The sequence below is a fragment of the Lolium rigidum genome, chromosome 1, assembly GCF_022539505.1.
Source record: "Lolium rigidum isolate FL_2022 chromosome 1, APGP_CSIRO_Lrig_0.1, whole genome shotgun sequence".
NCBI classification, from domain to species: Eukaryota; Viridiplantae; Streptophyta; class Magnoliopsida; order Poales; family Poaceae; genus Lolium; species Lolium rigidum.
In genome coordinates this window covers 261,741,937-261,759,552 of record NC_061508.1, presented here as the reverse complement: position 1 = coordinate 261,759,552, position 17,616 = coordinate 261,741,937, and the positions used below count along the sequence as shown (strand labels likewise).

General features: G+C 47.7%; 2 long non-coding RNA genes across 6 annotated transcripts; both read right to left on the bottom strand.

The window, feature by feature from the left end:
- Nucleotides 1–14,044: 14,044 nt before the first annotated feature.
- On the bottom strand, nucleotides 14,045–16,371 carry LOC124693232. 3 transcript variants are annotated; one of them, XR_006999911.1, is made up of 3 exons: nucleotides 16,012–16,371; nucleotides 14,460–15,617; nucleotides 14,045–14,340 (listed from the first exon to the last, which is right to left on the bottom strand). It is a non-coding gene; the product is annotated as an uncharacterized LOC124693232 (long non-coding RNA). The 3 variants fall into 3 exon arrangements; XR_006999910.1 differs by having other exon boundaries at nucleotides 15,560–15,617; XR_006999909.1 differs by having other exon boundaries at nucleotides 14,045–15,617.
- A 23-nt stretch (nucleotides 16,372–16,394) lies between these two features.
- Nucleotides 16,395–17,616, bottom strand: LOC124693224. 3 transcript variants are annotated; one of them, XR_006999903.1, is made up of 5 exons: nucleotides 17,397–17,616; nucleotides 17,198–17,264; nucleotides 16,733–17,084; nucleotides 16,588–16,654; nucleotides 16,395–16,447 (listed from the first exon to the last, which is right to left on the bottom strand). It is a non-coding gene; the product is annotated as an uncharacterized LOC124693224 (long non-coding RNA). The 3 variants fall into 3 exon arrangements; XR_006999902.1 differs by having other exon boundaries at nucleotides 16,733–17,269; XR_006999899.1 differs by having other exon boundaries at nucleotides 16,733–17,264.

The following is a 17,616-nucleotide window of genomic DNA, read 5'->3' as shown; positions in this document are numbered from 1 at the left end:
GAGACTTCGTCTCCCGAATTGGAGTTTCGCGATGTGGCGGCGCCCCTGGAGTCTTTCTGGAGTTTCGTCAAGAGGTACTGCGTTTTTAGGTCGAAAGGGGTTATATAGGCAAAGAGGCGGCGCAGGAGGGCTGACAGGGTGGCCCCACCCTAGGCCGGCGCGGCCAGGGTCTGGCCCGCGCCGCCTTATGGTGTGGTGGCCCCCTGGCCCCTCTCCGACTCTTCTTCGGTGTTCTGGAGCCTTCGGGAAAAATAGGAGGTTTGGCGTTGATTTCGTCCAATTCCGAGAATATTGCCCGAACAGCCTTTCTGGAACCAAAAACAGCAGAAAACAGCAACTGGCCTTTCGGCATCTCGTCAATAGGTTAGTTCCACGCATAATAATGACATAAAGTGTGAACAAAACATGTCGGTATTGTCATAAAACAAGCATGGAACATCAGAAATTATAGATACGTTGGAGACGTATCACGGCGGCATCCCTGGAGTCTTTCTGGAGTTTCGTCAATTGGTGTCGGGTTTTTAGGTCACGAGGGATTTTATAGGCGAAGAGGCGGAGTCGCAGGAGCCAGGGGGGCCCCTCCCCATAGGCTGGCGTGGCCAGGGGGCCACCCGCGCCGCCATATGGTGTGGGTCCCCTGCTTCCCTTCCTCGTCTCCCCTTCGGACTTCTGGAACCTTCCGTGAAATATAAGATCGTGGGCTTTTGTTTCGTCCAATTCCGAGAATATTGCCCGAACAGCCTTTCTGGAACCAAAAACAGCAGAAAACAGGTACTGGCACCTCGGCATCTTGTTAATAGGTTAGTTCCGGAAAATGCATAAAAACATTATAAAGTGTGAGCAAAACATGTAGGAATTGTCATAAAACTAGCATGGAACATCAGAAATTATAGATACGTTGGAGACGTATCATGCACTCAACCACAGCATTAGCCACGGCGCGGTACTCCGCCTCAGCGCTGGAGCGAGACACAGTGGGCTGCCTCTTGGAGGACCAAGAGACGAGCGATGAGCCGAGGTAGACGCAGTAGCCGCTGGTGGAGCGGCGCGTATCCGGGCAACCCGCCCAGTCCGCGTCCGAGTAGGCGACGAGGTCAGTCGACGTCGTGGGCGAAGCATGCAACGACAAGCCGTAGCCCATGGTACCACAGACGTAGCAGAGAATCCGCTTCACCGCGGCCCAATGAGCATCCCGAGGAGCATGCATGTGCAAGCACACCTGCTGCACGGCATACTGGAGCTCAGGTCGCGTCAACGTCAAGTACTGGAGAGCACCGACGATGGAGCGGTAGAACGGCGCGTCGGACGCCGGCCGACCCATCAGCGGCGGAGAGCTTGGCCTTCGTGTCGACAGGGAGTAGGCGCGAGGGTTGCGGTTAGCATCCCCGCACGCTCGAGAAGCTCGTGGGCATACTTCCGCTGATGAAAAAGAACCCGTCCCGCACGCCGGTCAACCTCGATGCCGAGGAAGTAGTGGAGCGGGCCAAGATCCTTCAACGCGAACTCAGCGCGAAGACTGTCGGTGAGCTGTCGAAGAAGACCAGCGGTGGAGGCCGTCAGGATGATGTCGTCGACATACAGCAGCAGGTCTGCGATGGCGGCGGCGTCCCTGGAGTCTTTCTGGAGTTTCGTCAATTGGTGTCGGGTTTTTAGGTCACGAGGGATTTTATAGGCGAAGAGGCGGAGTCGGAGGGAACCAGGGGGCTCCCTCACCACATGGCGGCGCGGCCGTGGTGGGACCCACGCCGCCCTATGGTGTGGGTCCCCGCTGGCCCTCCTCCGTCTCTCCTTCGGACTTCGGAACATTCCGTGGAAATATAAGATCGTGGGCTTTTGTTTCGTCCAATTCCGAGAATATTGCCCGAACAGCCTTTACGGAACCAAAAATAGCGAGAAAACAGAACCGGCACTTCGGCATCTTGTTAATAGGTTAGTTCCGGAAAATGCATAAAAATATTATAAAGTGTGAGCAAAAGATGTAGGTATTGTCATAAAACTAGCATGGAACATAAGAAATTATAGATATGTTGGAGACATATCAAGCATCCCCAAGCTTAGTTCCTACTCGCCCTCGAGTAGGTAAACGATAACAAGAATAATTTCTGAAGTGACATGCTACTATCATAATCTTGATCATACTATTGTAAAGCATATGAGATGAATGAAGTGATTCAAAGCAATGGTAAAGACAATGACTAAGCAACTGATCATATAGCAAAGACTTTTCATGAATAGTACTTTCAAGACAAGCATCATTAAGACTTGCATAGGAGTTAACTCATAAAGCAATAAATTCTTAGTAGAAGATTTTGAAGCAACACAAAGGAAGATATAAGTTTCAGCAGTTGCTTTCAACTTCAACATGTATATCTCATGGATGTATATCTCATGGATGATTGTCAACACAAAGTAATATGATGAATGCAAATAAGCAAGTATGTAGGAATCAATGCACACAGTTGACACAAGTGTTTGCTTCTAAGATAGGAAGAAGTAGGTAAACTTACTCAACATAAAGTAAAAGAAAGGCCCTTCGCAGAGGGAAGCATGGATTACTATTTTTGTGCTAGAGCTTTTCATTTTGAAAACATAGAAACAATTTTGTCAACGGTAGTAATAATTCATATGTGTTATGCATAAGACATCCTATAAGTTGCAAGCCTCATGCATAGAATACCAATAGTGCTCGCACCTTGTCCTAATTAGCTTGGATTTACATGGATTATCATTGCATAACATATGTTTTAACCAAGTGTCACAAAGGGGTACCTCTATGCTGCCTGTACAAAGGTCCAAGGAGATAGATCGCATTTGGTTTCTCGTTTTTGATAAATCTCAACTAAGGACATCCATACCGGGACAACATAGAAAACAGATAATGGACTCCTCTTTAATGCATAAGCATTCAACAACAGATAGTATTCTCATAAGAGATTGAGGATTGATGTCCAAACTGAAACTTCCACCATGATTCATGGCTTTAGTTAGCGGCCCAATGTTCTTCTCTAACAATATGCATACTCAAACCATTTGATCATGATAAATCACCCTTACTTCGGACAAGACGAACATGCATAGCAACTCACATGATATTCAACAAAGGTGTAATAGTTGATGGCGTCCCCAGAAACATGGTTACCGCTCAACAAGCAACTTATAAGAAATAAGATACATAAGCTACATATTCTTTACCACAATAGTTTTTAAGGCTATTTTTCCATGAGCTATATATTGCAAAGACAAGGAATGAAATTTTTTTAAAGGTAGCACGCAAGCAATTTACTTGGAATGGCAGAAAAATACCACATAGTAGGTAGGTATGGTGGACAAAAATGGCATAGGTTTTGGCTCAAGGATTTGGATGCACGAGAAGTATTCCCTCTCAGTACAAGGCTTGGGCTAGCAAGGTTGTTTGAAGCAAACACAAGTATGAACCGGTACAGCAAAACTTACATAAGAACATATTGCAAGCATTATAAGACTCTACACTGTCTTCGTTGTTGTTCGAACACTTCACCAGAAAATATCTAGACTTTAGAGAGACCAATCATGCAAACCAAATTTCAACAAGCTCTATGGTAGTTCTTCATTAATAGGTGCAAAGTACATGATGCAAGAGCTTAAACATGATCTATTTGAGAGTTCAAAACAATTGCCAAGTATCAAATTATTCAAGAAAATATACCAACTACCACATGAAGCATTTTCTGTTTCCAACCAAATAGCAATGAAGCGGCTTTCAACTTTTGCCATTGAACATTAAAAGTAAAAGCGAAGAACACTAGTGTTAATATGAAAAAGAGGAGCGTGTCTCTCTCCCAGATAAGCATGAATTTATTCAGAGAATGAAAATAACAAAACAAAAATAAAAGCACACAGACGCTCCAAGTAAAGCACATAAGATGTGACGGAATAAAAATATAGTTTCACCAGAGGTGACCTGATAAGTTGTTGATGAAGAAGGGGATGCCTTGGGCATCCCCAAGCTTAGATGCTTGAGTCTTCTTGAAATATGCAGGGATGAACCACGGGGGCATCCCCAAGCTTAGACTTTTCAATCTTCTTGATCATATTGTATCATCCTCCTCTCTTGACCCTTGAAAACTTCCTCCACACCAAACTCAAAACAAACTCATTAGAGGGTTAGTGCATAATCAAAAATTCACATATTCAGAGGTGACATAATCATTCTTAACACTTCTGGACATTGCACAAAGCTACTGAAAGTTAATGGAACAAAGAAATCCATTCAACATAGCAAAAGAGGCAATGCAAAATAAAAGGCAGAATCTGTCAAAACAGAACAGATCCGTAAAGACGAATTTTTCAGAGGCACTTAACTTGCTCAGATGAAAATGCTCAAATTGAATGAAAATTGCGTACATATCCGAGGATCACACACGAAAGTTGGCAGATTTTTCTGAGTTACCTACAGAGAGGTCTACTCAAATTCGTGACAGCAAGAAATCTGTTTCTGCGCAGTAATCCAAATCTAGTATCACCCTTACTATCAAAGACTTTACTTGGCACAAAAATGCAATAAAATAAAGATAAAGGAGAGGTTGCTACAGTAGTAACAACTTCCAAGACACAACAAAACAGTAGCAAAATAAAAACATGGGTTATCTCCCAAGAAGTGCTTTCTTTATAGCCATTAAGATGGGCTCAGCAATTTTAATGATGCACTCACATAAGGATGAGAGTTGAAACAAAAGAGAGCATCAAAAAGCAAGTATGAAACAAATTTAAGCCTAACCCGCTTCCTATGCATAGGAATCTTGTAAATAAACAAGTTCATGTAAGCATAATGCAATAAGCATACGAAAGGTAAACACAAGCGCAACATCAAGATTCTTAACATTAAGAGGGGAAACTGAATATTATTAAGATGCATATAACCATGTTTCCCTCTCTCATAATAACTTTCAGTAGTATCATGAACAAACTCAACAATATAACTATCACATGAAACATTCTTATCATGAGCTACATGCATAAAATTATTACTCTCCACATAAGCATAGTCATTACTATTAATTGTAGTGGGAGCAAACTCAATAAAATAGCTATCATTATTATTCTCATCACCATAATCATCATATATAGGAGGCATATTGTAAATTTGTAATCATAATTAATTTTCTCCTCAATAGTAGGTGGACTGAAAATATGATAGTCATCATTGTAATCATCATATATAGGAGGTAAAGTATCATCAAAGTAAATCTTCTCCTCCATGCTTGGGGGACTAAAAATATCATGCTCATCAAAACCAGCTCCCCCAAGCTTAGAATTTTCCATAGCATTAGCAACAATGGTGTTCAAAGCATTCATACTAATAACATTGCCATTATCATGCATATAAAGTTCCATAGGTTTTTTAATTTTCTCTTCAAACACCTCATGTCCTAACTCAAGATAAAGTTCTATAAAGATCTCTAATATTTTTGTTGTTTTCCATTATGCCTAACTAGTGAAAAATAAAAACAAGAAACAAAAAGATGCAATTGTAGAATCTAAAGGAAATAGCTTCGAGCACTCACACACCGGAAACAGGTGCTAGGAAATAGCTTAGTAGTCGGAGGATGTGAACACCTTTACCTTACCTCCCCGGCAACGGCGCTGTAAAATAGCTTGATGTCTACGCACGCTTCTATTCCCGTAGACAGTGTTGGGCCTCCAAGAGCAGAGGTTTGTAGAACAACGAGCAAGTTTCCCTTAAGTGAATCACCCAAGGTTTATCGAACTCGGGGAGGTAGAGGTCAAAGATATCCCTCTCAAGCAACCCTGCAATTACGATACAAGAAGTCTCTTGTGTCCCCAACACACCTAATACACTTGTCGGATGTATAGGTGCACTAGTTCGGCGAAGAGATAGTAAGATACAAGTAATATGGATGATTATAAGTAGTAATTACAGTCTGAAATAAAGATGGCAGCAAGCAAACATGTAACAGAACTTGTTGGAAACGGTGTTTCAATGCTTAGAAACAAGGCCTAGGGATCATACTTTCACTAGTGGACACTCTCAACAATGATCACATAATTGAATAAATAAATACTACTCTCAAACACTCTCTTGTTGGGTAATAAACACCATTCATTGTGTAGGGCTACAAGAGCACACCTCAAGCCGGAGTAAACAAGCTCCACAACCTCCGAGTTCATATTTAAGGAATCACACTACGAGTGCATAATAGACCATTGCAATTCAGATCGACACCGTGACATAGCATACACTTCCAACAGTTGCATATTAAAGGGGAATAGACGCATCTAGAGTATCATAGTAATAGTTAGCTTCATAATCTACAAGAGATTACAATCATAACCTACGCCAAGTACTACATGATGCACACACTCGTCAACATTACATCATGGAGGAGGAATAGACTACTTTAATAACATCACTAGAGTAGCACATAGATTAATAGTGATACAAAGCTCATGATCACATAAAGATCACACCATGGGAGAGAGAGATGAACCACATAGCTACCGGTAGAGCCCTCAGCCTCGGGGAGAACTACTCCCTCCACATCATGGGAGACAGCTATGGCGATGAAGATGGCGGTGGTGTCGATGGAGATGACTCCGGGGACAATTCCCCGTTCCGGCGGCGTGCCGGAACAGAGACTTCTGTCCCCCGAAACGGAGTTTCGCGATGGCGGCGGCGTCCCTGGAGTCTTTCTGGAGTTTCGTCAATTGGTGTCGGGTTTTTAGATCACGAGGGATTTTATAGGCGAAGAGGCGGAGTCGGAGGAGCCAAGGGGCCCCCTCCCCATAGGCTGGCGCAGCCAGGGGGCCACCCGCGCCGCCATATGGTGTGGGTCCCCGCTGGCCCTTCCTCGTCTCCCCTTCGGACTTCCGGAACCTTCCCGTGAAATATAAGATCGTGGGCTTTTGTTTCGTCCAGTTCCGAGAATATTGCCCGAACAGCCTTTCTGGAACCAAAAACAGCAGAAAACAGGAACTGGCACCTCGGCATCTTGTTAATACGTTAGTTCCGGAAAATGCATAAAAATATTATAAAGTGTGAGCAAAACATGTAGGTATTGTCATAAAACTAGCATGGAACATCAGAAATTATAGATACGTTGGAGACGTATCATGCACTCAGCCACAGCATTAGCCACGGCGCGGTACTCCGCCTCAGCACTGGAGCGAGACACGGTGGGCTGCCTCTTGGAGGACCAAGAGACGAGCGATGAGCCGAGGTAGACGCAGTAGCCGCTGGTGGAGCGGAGCGTATCCGGGCAACCCGCCCAGTCCGCGTCCGAGTAGGCGACGAGGTCAGTCGACGTCGTGGGCGAAGCATGCAACGACAAGCCGTAGCCCATGGTACCACAGACGTAGCGGAGAATCCGCTTCACCGCGGCCCAATGAGCATCCCGAGGAGCATGCATGTGCAAGCACACCTGCTGCACGGCGTACTGGAGCTCGGGTCGCGTCAACGTCGGGTACCGGAGAGCATCGACGATGGAGCGGTAGAACGGCGCGTCGGACGCCGCCGACCCATCACCGGCGGAGAGCTTGGCCTTCGTGTCGACAGGAGTAGGCGCAGGGTTGCGGCTAAGCATCCCTGCACGCTCGAGAAGCTCGTGGGCATACTTCCGCTGATGAAAAAAGAACCCGTCCGCACGCCGGACAACCTCGATGCCGAGGAAGTAGTGGAGCGGGCCAAGATCCTTCAACGCGAACTCAGCGCGAAGACTGTCGGTGAGCTGTCGAAGAAGACCAGCGGTGGAGGCCGTCAGGATGATGTCGTCGACGTACAGCAGCAGGTATGCCATGTCGTTGCCGGTCCGGTAGACGAACAGCGACGCATCGGAGCGCGTGGAGCGGAAGCCAAGCTGATGCAGGAAGCCGGCGATGCGCTGGTACCAGGCGCCTGCTTCAGTCCATACAGGGACCGAGAGAGCAAGCACACGTCATCGGGGCGCTCGGTGTCGACGAAGCCGATGGGCTGCTAACAGTACACCTGCTCCTGCAAATGGCCATGAAGGAAGGCGTTGGAGACGTTCATCTGATGCACTGGCCACGCGCGAGACGCGGCGAGGTGCAACACTGTGCGGATCGTGCCCGCTTTGACGACCGGGGCAAACGTATCCGTGAAGTCGACGCTAGCGCGCTGCCGAAAACCGCGCACGACCCAGCGCGCCTTGTAGCGCTCGAGAGTACCGTCAGAGCCGAGCTTGTGCTTGAAGACCCATTTGCCGGTGATGACGTTTGCGCGAGGGGGCCGGGGAACGAGCTCCCAGGTCCTATTGCGCTGCAGCGTGTCGTACTCCTCCTGCATGGCGGCGCGCCAATGCGGGTCGCGCAAGGCGGCGCGAGCCGAGGTGGGCACCGGCGAAGGAGCGGTCGCGGCCGGTCGGGAGCCGGCTCGCCAGCAGAGCCGGCTGTCGACCGGGCGGCAGGCGGAGCCGGGCGCGCGGAGCACCGGGCGGCGGGCCGGGTTGGTCGGCGGAGCGACAACCGGCCGGGACCGGCGGCGGCCGGGCCGGGTCGGCGGCTTGGACGGAGCGCGCCGCCGTCGTGCGGCAGGACGCTGTCTGCCGCCGGCCCGTGGCATGGCGCACGCGGTGGACCGAAGCGCCGCGCAGACGTACTGGTCGGCGGGGTAGCATGTAGACGGCCGCCGCACGCCCGCACGTGCGCGGGTGAGCATGGGCCCAGGGACCGCAGCGACGGACGGCGAGGCAGGCGGCGAGACGGGCGACGAGGCGGCCGATGAGGCGGCCGATGAGGAGGCGGTCGAGGGAGACGCCGCGGGCGACGGGGGCGCTAGGAGACGCCGCGGGCGACGGGCGCTCGGGCGCCTCAGGCGTCTCGGGCGACTGGGGCGCCGCGGGCGCGAGAGCCGCCGCAGGCGACGGAGACGCCGAGGGACCAGGCGGGGCCGGCGCAGAGGGCGCCACCACGGTCAGTCGTCGGCGCAAGGCTGCGGGAGGGCCAGCGGGCGCCGGGGGCGTCGTCGGAGGTGGCGCCGAGAGTCCCTGATGAAACGGAAAAACCAACTCGTCAAAGTACACGTGCCGGGAAGTGAGGACACGATGGGAGACCGGGTCGTAATAGCGGTAGCCCTTGGTGTTGGCGGGGTAGCCGAGAAACACACAAGGGAGAGAGCGCGGCGCGAGCTTATGCGCGGCGGTGGTGGCAGTGTTAGGATAACACCGGCAGCCGAAGATGCGAAGGTCATCATAGGCGGGCGGTGCACCGTAGAGAAGGTGATGAGGCGTGTAGGACCAACGCACACGACACGGGCGGATGTTGATGAGGAGAGTCGCCGTGGCGAGAGCATCTGGCCAGAATCGCGTGGGCATGGAGGCGTGAAACAGAAGGGTTCGGACGCAGTCGTTGAGCGTACGAAGCATCCGTTCGGCACGACCTATCTGTGAAGAAGTGTATGGACACGTGAGGCGGAAGACGGCGCCGTGCGTGGAGAGAAGTGAGCGAATGGTGATGTTGTCGAACTCCTTGCCGTTGTCGGTTTGTAAGGCGTGGATGGGGCGACCGAACTGAGTGGAGACGAAGGCGAAGAAGGCAGTGAGGGGGCGGCAACATCTGATTTACGGCGAAGGGGAAAAGTCCATACAAAATGCGAGTAATCATCAAGGATCACAAGATAATAATTATAACCAGAATTACTCGGAACCGGAGAGGTCCAAACATCACTATGAATAAGTTGAAATGGAAAAGACGCGACTGTGGAGGAGGAACTAAATGGAAGGCGAACATGTTTGCCTAGACGACATGCCTCACAAGAGTGGGCATCCGTTTTATTACAAGTAAAGGAGAAGCCATTATTTGACGCAGAGTGGCGGAGCTAGGATGGCCAAGACGGGCGTGCCAAAGATCGACACCGGCGGAGAGGGCGAGTGGGCGGCCGGTGGTGGTGGAGGCCGCGCCAACGGGGTAGAGATCTCCGGGGCTGTCACATCGGTGGAGGAGCATCCGGGTACGACCATCCTTGACAGAGAAACCAAAAGCGTCAAAGTCCACAGTCACAGGGTTATCACGATAGAAAGACTTAACGGAAACAAGATTTTTAATCAAGTCAGGAGAAACAAGAACGTTATGGAGAGAGAGAGGAGTGGAAGTGGAAGTGGAAGGAAAAGAGACAAAACCAGTGTGAGTAATAGGAAGAGCATGACCGTTGCCAACGATGATGTGAGAGGAAGTGGAAGCGGGTGTAGAAAATGAGAGGTTACCGGGGTGCGCAGCCATATGCGCGGAAGCGCCGGTGTCCATGAACCAGTCGCCACCGCCACCATACGCCCCAGCGGAGGGGGCGCTCTGGAGGGCGGTCAGGAACGCGGGATCCCACGGGGTCGCGCCCGGGGGGGCGGTGTAGGCCGGGGCCGGCTGGGGCGCTGCGTAGAACGCCTGGTAGGTGGCTTGACGCGGCCCCATGATGCCCGGGTAGGGGGCACGCGGCACGGGCATGGAGTAGGCGTGAACCACCCCGGTCCACGGGTTGTGACCGGCAGTCCATGACGGAGGGGCGGTGTACTGCGGGGGACGAGGCGCGGGGGCGGTGGCATTGGCGCCACCGTTGCCACCGCCACGGCGACGACGGCCGCGGCGGCTACCGCCAGAAGGAGCCGACTGCCCGGTCCAGGGGCCGGTCTGGCCGGCCTGAGCGCCGGCGTGGCCAGTCCAGGGGCCGGTCTGGCCGGCCTGGTGACCGGACTGGCCGGTCCACGGTCCGGTCTGACCGGGCGGCTGGCCGGCGGCGGGAAAACCCGGCGGCAGACCCATTGGACGAGGCGCAGGGGCGTGAGGCGCGGGAGTCTGGGCACCACGGGAGAAGCCAGCGACGAAGGCGGTGTGGGCCGCCCGAGCCCGGAGATGCTTGAGGCGGCGCTCCTCGACGCGCAGGTAGGCCACGGCCTGCTCGAAGGTGGGCGTGGTGAGGAGCGTGAGGTTGGAGGCGGCGTTGCTGAGATCCTCACCGAGACCCGCCGACAGGGTGGAGAGCATGATCTTGTCATCGATCGGGAACTCCAAGTCACGGAGCTCGTCGGAGAGGCTCTTCAGCTTGAGGGCGTACTCGTCGAGAGAGAGGTCGTTCTGGTGGGTGCCGAAGAACTCCTGCTGGAGGAAGGTGACCGGCTGGATTTTGTTGTCGGTGAAGAGACCGGTGATCTTAGCCCAGACCGTGCGGGCGGAGTCGCCGTCGCGGACGACGGTGCGGAAGATGTCGTTGGAGACGGTCTGGTAGAACCAGCGGATGATGGTGGCGTCGATCGCGAGCCACTCGGGGTCATGCGGCATGGCGAGGAGGTCGATGGTGCCGTCGACGTGATCGAGGAGATCATACTCGCGGAAGATCAGCCCAAAGTAGGTCTTCCACGGGAAGAAGTTGGCAGCGGTGGTGGAGAGCTTCACCGACACGCGCTCGGCGATGGGGATGTCGCGGATGACAGCGACGGAGGGGTCGGCGAAGGGGTTGCTGCTGCCGGAGCGGGGGGAGTTGAAGGGGTCAGAGCCGGAGGAGGAGAAACCGGCCATGGTGGAAGCGGTGGTGGTGGTGGGAGGCGGAAGCGGCTAGGGTTTGAGGTGGAGGCCGGCGGCGCCCAAGATGGGGAAGGAGGCGGCTAGGGTTGGGTGAAGCCGGTGGCGCCCAAGGAGGAAGGGGCAGCGGCTAGGGCTAGGGGGAGAGGGGCCGGCGGCGCCCAAGGGAGGTGGGGCGGCGGCTAGGTCAGGGCCGAAGGGCCTCTGATACCATGTAGAAGAGTTATTAGAGATTGCACAACACCAATAGGGCCGGCTGCTCATGTATATATAGGCGGACACCTGTACAATTACAGGTACAACCCTGAGAAAACACGGGGACCTATACCTATATAATATGTTACTCAACATGTAACACCAATCGGGACTAAAAGTCATGACGGCTATTTTTTATTCAATTTTTCTCCTAATTATTTTCACTCCCTTTCTCTATTTTTTGCCAGAATTTCTAGTATTTCGGTTATTTGACTAGTTTAATCTTTATTTACACTTAATCTTAGGTTAAATTGCTCACTTGTGGTCAAACTTCCCACTCAGTCACCCATACTCTATACTCTGCTCTAGCACTAGCACATTTAACATCTCAGTTTCTTCTGTTCCACTTTCAAGTGATCCGCGCGTATGTTATTGATACTAGTATCATATCAATCGTATTAACCTCTTGGTCATGAATCATGATGCCACACTTCTTTATTGTTTGAATTCTAAATAATTTTTTAATAAAAAAGTAATGATGTAATAATAATCTTGAATAAATAAATAACAATTAAAATGTTTTGCAAAACTTAAAACTTGAAAATTATCATACTTCCCTTTGGCAGTTTGAGAATCTAAAAATTGGCTAACCAGGGTGCATTCGGATGCATTCGGATGTAACTTTTTGCGTAGATACATTTTCATATATTAAACATTTTTTTCGAGTTCGTATGCAAAAGATATTCCCAATTTACCAAAAAAATACAGTGTATTCGCAAAAAAATATTAGAATTCATGTTTGTTATTTTTCGTAATAACTAGATCACCTAACCTACCTAAATGTAAAATGATTTTTTATTTTAAATTTTCTATCATTTTCTTTTGTATTTACAAAGCTGAAAAAGTGATCCACGGGGGTGGGGGTGGTGTGTGGAGCCAAAAAAAACCAGAAAACCTTTATTCCGGTTTGGTGTTACAAACCGGGATCACATTAGTCCCGGATTCAAACACGACCGGGATTAATGCTCCGGGCAGCTCCGAACGAAAGGCTCGTTTTCTACTATTGCCTAACCGAAGTTGAGGGGTTATATTCAGGTTTTTTTTCCTACCATAGGCCCACCAAAATCCATATCCAGCCCATATATACCCGTCTATATACACGTGATTTTGAAACCTGTTGGTTAGGTACGCATCCACTGGGATCCGACGACGGTGCCGCCAGATGACGAAATTTCTACACCGGCAGGGATCCTCCTAATTAAGGGTGCTACGGGCGCCGGTCGTCTCCGCCATCCCTGTGATATCGTGGCTGCTCTAGATCCGCCAGTCCATCGACGGAGGGTACCCTCTGCTCTCGGCGAGGCTAGGGTTATGGTCTCTGCTCGATCCTATGGGGTCGGGTTCTCATGTTTGTGCGCGTGGGTTTCTTCCTCCGGCGCATCGACCATCGTGGTGGGGTAGGCGTCTTCCTCCAGGTCATGTGACCATATTAGTACGTATACATAAATTACTCATACAAGACAACACGAGTCATACGGGCCATTACGGAGCTGTAAGTACATGTTAGATTTTAAAATTTTATGATCATGCCTCTCTTACTAAGGGGTGTGGAAACATCTACACCGTTCTTGTTTTTGACACAGCCAGAGGCGAAGCACCGGTTGCAGAAGTGTACAGAAACGAATTTTCGAATTTGCGTGAGTTAGCTATCTGCGAAGGATCAACACTACTCACCTCACCAAAAGTAAATCTAATGGATGGCTGAAATAAATAGTTGGGGGCATCGTTTTCGGATCAAAATACTTAGGGAGTACTCCTATTTAAGAATGGTGGTACAGTACTCCCTAAATAGATATATCCTCCGTTCCAAATTAATTGAGTCAGTTTTATCTACATACGCGTGTATTTGCACACTAAAATGGGTCTAAATACATGTGTGGTATCTAGGAAAAAATGAGTCAATAAATTTGGAATGAAGTTAATATTTGTTAGATATCACGTATTACAAATCTCTACTATGATATTTAAGGATATTAAAATAGACGTGAACATACCTATGCATACATACACACATAACACATACTAGTAGTTGGGCCGCCCCCTGGGGCGGCTCCTGACCGGCCAGGTGCGGGCCAATCTCGCTCTAATCCCGGCCCCGCTCTTCCTGCGCACTAATCCTGGCCCAGCTCTTCCATACAGGTCCGCTACAGCACAATATAGGTTCTGGTCGCTTTTTTCTTTTTTGACCCGAGTCTCCGATTCTCTGAACCGGTTCGACGTAGCACAAGATAATTTTAAAGCAAACTGCCAACCATGGGAAGATTAGACGGAATTTTCCAACTGTTTTGGCACCAACGCCTCTTAGTAATTCATCAGGTAGGTAGGTGCACAACAGTTCACAAGAATCAGAAACATTACATCAGGCTGGGTGCTACTGAACTGAATGAATCAATGCTTTACAAATACGAGAATAAACATCACTTGAAACAAATGCTAATGCCAACAGTAAACATGAAAAAAGAAGGAATCTGATGGACACCAAAACATGCTGAGCAGCCTCGGTTTGGAATGCTGTTGTGCTCTGCCTGTGCATATCTGTGTGAAGAACAAAGATGACCAAACGACCTGATACAAGGCAAAAGATGATGTAGTCAGCCCTGCCTATGATACTCATGATTCATGAACCTACAACAGGAAATGAGTAGAACAAATTTAAAGAAAAACGAAAAGATTAGCATTCTTACCCAATTTATTATTTCCAAGCTTATTGTGTATTGAGTATCAACATTGTATGATGAATGGGGCTATATTCCGTCTGACTGTCTGCCTGCAAATTATGGTATATGTACAAGACCTAGAGCAGTATTCATGCTAGAGAAGCTTGGATCAAGACACTGATCGCAGATTGGATGAGCTCACTACAGTACAGAGACTCATTGAATGTATTTTGTTTCGAGACGATTTATCCAATGTAACAAAAGATGATACAGCCCTATGCACAGTGCATAGTTGTTATGCTCACATGTAGATAAATTCAAAAACAATAATTAATCTAGAAGAAATAGGATGATAAGAGGTGGGGTCATAATCATTCAAAACCTTACTATTTCACCTTCCCAGAGGCATAGTAACCAATCTAGCTAGCGGGTTCCTAAAGAAAAAAAGATAACTCTGCATCCTTTGATCAATTCAGTTCACCAAGCAGTGAATTAGAAGTGCTTAAACTTAAATTAGAGAAGAACCATTATATAGGATATGCTTGTAAACATATGATCAGTAAAATTTCTAAATAATTTTTCTAAAACCTCACTGATGTTTTTACTGCTAACAACATAGCATAACAGTGTAACACAAATTTCAATGTCGTTTAAGGTATTGACTAACATATATAGTCAAGCTTTAGAAACGTAGACGTAAATAAAGGAAGGGCATGTAATTTTTGTATCTTTATTTTAAACCACATAGCTATCGTAATATGTAGCAATAATTTGATCAAGAACACAAAACGATTTTTTATGCAAACCTGATTTGAGGGGGCAGGGGGAACAAAATACTATTTAGTTCCGTACATGATTGTGGTGTAATTAAGTAAAGCATCGTAGTATAAACATAAAAACTAAGAACCTAACAGGAATATATATTGGAACATACAAACTATTATTAAGGTGGAACTACATAGAAAATCTACCCATATGAATAGGAAGCAGAGAAACATCCTGAAGCTTCAGTCCAGAATTAGGATTGGTATGTTTATCTATCAAAAAGGACTATCCAGCCAAAAACACTCAAGTAAAGCCAAAAAAGAGCACTAAATTATGCAATTATTAGATCGTGAAATTCGAACCTGTCCCTTTGATTTTGGGAAGCTAAACCAAATGGAACGGCGGAGCAGGCTCAAAATCCTGCAAAAGATATCCAACCAAATATTAGAATCTTCAGTTTCCAGTTTCCAGTAATACATATAGCATATTTGGTCTAGTAACTACTTTTCTTTTCGAGAAACATACAATTTCAATACCATGAGCATATAGAGATGTAACATATATATATCAAGAAAATAAAGTTTGACTACTCCAAGATGATGTTATATCATTATCATGCAATAAAATATTATACATAATGTTTTTTTCTTTATCAGATGGTGATATGCATTATCATTCCTGGAGTCATGAAGCATTCAGGCTTCGGCATATTTATTATCTTCCATATATATATGCGGCAATATGTTCACTCTGCCACAAACCATGACATCAAAAGGCAGAAAAAACTTGATTTTGTTCACTGGAAAACAATTACCTCATTCTTCTTTTTCACCAAACTTTTCCCCTAGATTCGTCCCCTTCTCTTCTTTCGCAGATCTGAACGACTCATGTTTATAGCTGGAGGATAGAGAGGAGCGGGACAACACTCAGAATGAATTCTGTTGAGCTGCTTTTTTCAGACTTTTTTGCTATTAGAAACCAACATTGTCAGTCATATTGTAGACATCCTCATCTTTAGTCTGCCCACAGTACACATTTCGACAGCAGGAAACATAACAACGCAAACAAGAAAAAATTCAATGCAAGTAGCAATTGCATTTCCACGTAACACTGATATATTAAGCATGAATTGTGAATAGACAATTAACCTTACATATCAGAAAGAATTTATAAATTCAGCGAATGTGAACGAATAAAACATAAATTGTACAACCCATCAACTGCTTCGACATTGATGTTTACCCAAGTCCCTGCAAGAAACCACAATACACATTGAATGTCAGTTTTTTAAATGCTTGGTTTGACACATGTAATACAATGTCCACATGACAAACAATATTTGGGTGTCTATGGCTGAACAAAATGATCGGTACGTTTCATTTTAACATACCATATGTTTCTTCTTATGGTGTTTCAGCAGGTGTGGAGTTCTTTGTGTCCTCATTAAGTCTCCGTCTCTACATGAAAAATGAATGACTCAATCAAAAAATTAGTAAACACACATGGAAGGTCTGTGTTACACAAAGATTTCATACCTCATATTGTACGTCTCCAGGGCCAACATCTCTAACTCTTTGTAGCTTGTTCTTGTAAAAGAAAGTTAGAAAGAAACAGACAGTAGACCCTCTAGTCAGACTAAGAACTACCTCATGTTGCTAGAGATTCTTCCCAATAATACTTTCGTACTATGTCGCTTCCTCATTGTTATGATATCCATCAACCTAAAAATAATGGAGCGTCAGAGATCCCAAATAACATATCTGGACACTTCCAGAGTCAAATACAGCAACAATTAGTCTGAAAAGTGTGTTCGATAGATGTACGAATAAAGATACCACCACGTCGTCAATATGAGAAAAACTTTCTGGATCAACATTAGCTTTACCGCTTTCACCCAACGATACCAAAAAGCATTCGAAAGATGATCAGTAACCATCAACTTGCCAATATGAACTCAAAAGGGGCCGGGTTAAATGAACTGGAATTAGTATTGGTTTCACCAAAGCAGCGGACGAATCGACGAGGAGCGGCGTCTGTCGGTGGCCTTCCTAGGTTGCTTGTGTAGACCTGCTCTTCTCAACAGCGGCCGACGCACGGGTCATTGAGGAGATTACCGGGGTATAACAACAGAGAGATCGGGAGCATAGAAAAAAGAGGAGAGGAGAGAGGTTTCTGGAGAACTGGGGCGGGTGGTGGTACCTGTCGGCGGCGGCATCAGAGCGGTGGCGAATCAGGAAGCAGAGTAGATGCCATCTGCCCCCATTCCTCAGCCACCTCCTCTCCGTGTTGCAGCAACGATTGACGGCGGAGGATACACAGAGGCGCTCATCGACCAGAAAGAGAAGAGGGGAGCGATCTGCCTGACGGGAGAGGAGGGTGTGGAGCCGCCGCCAGGGAGAATGGGATGGGAGAAGGGTAG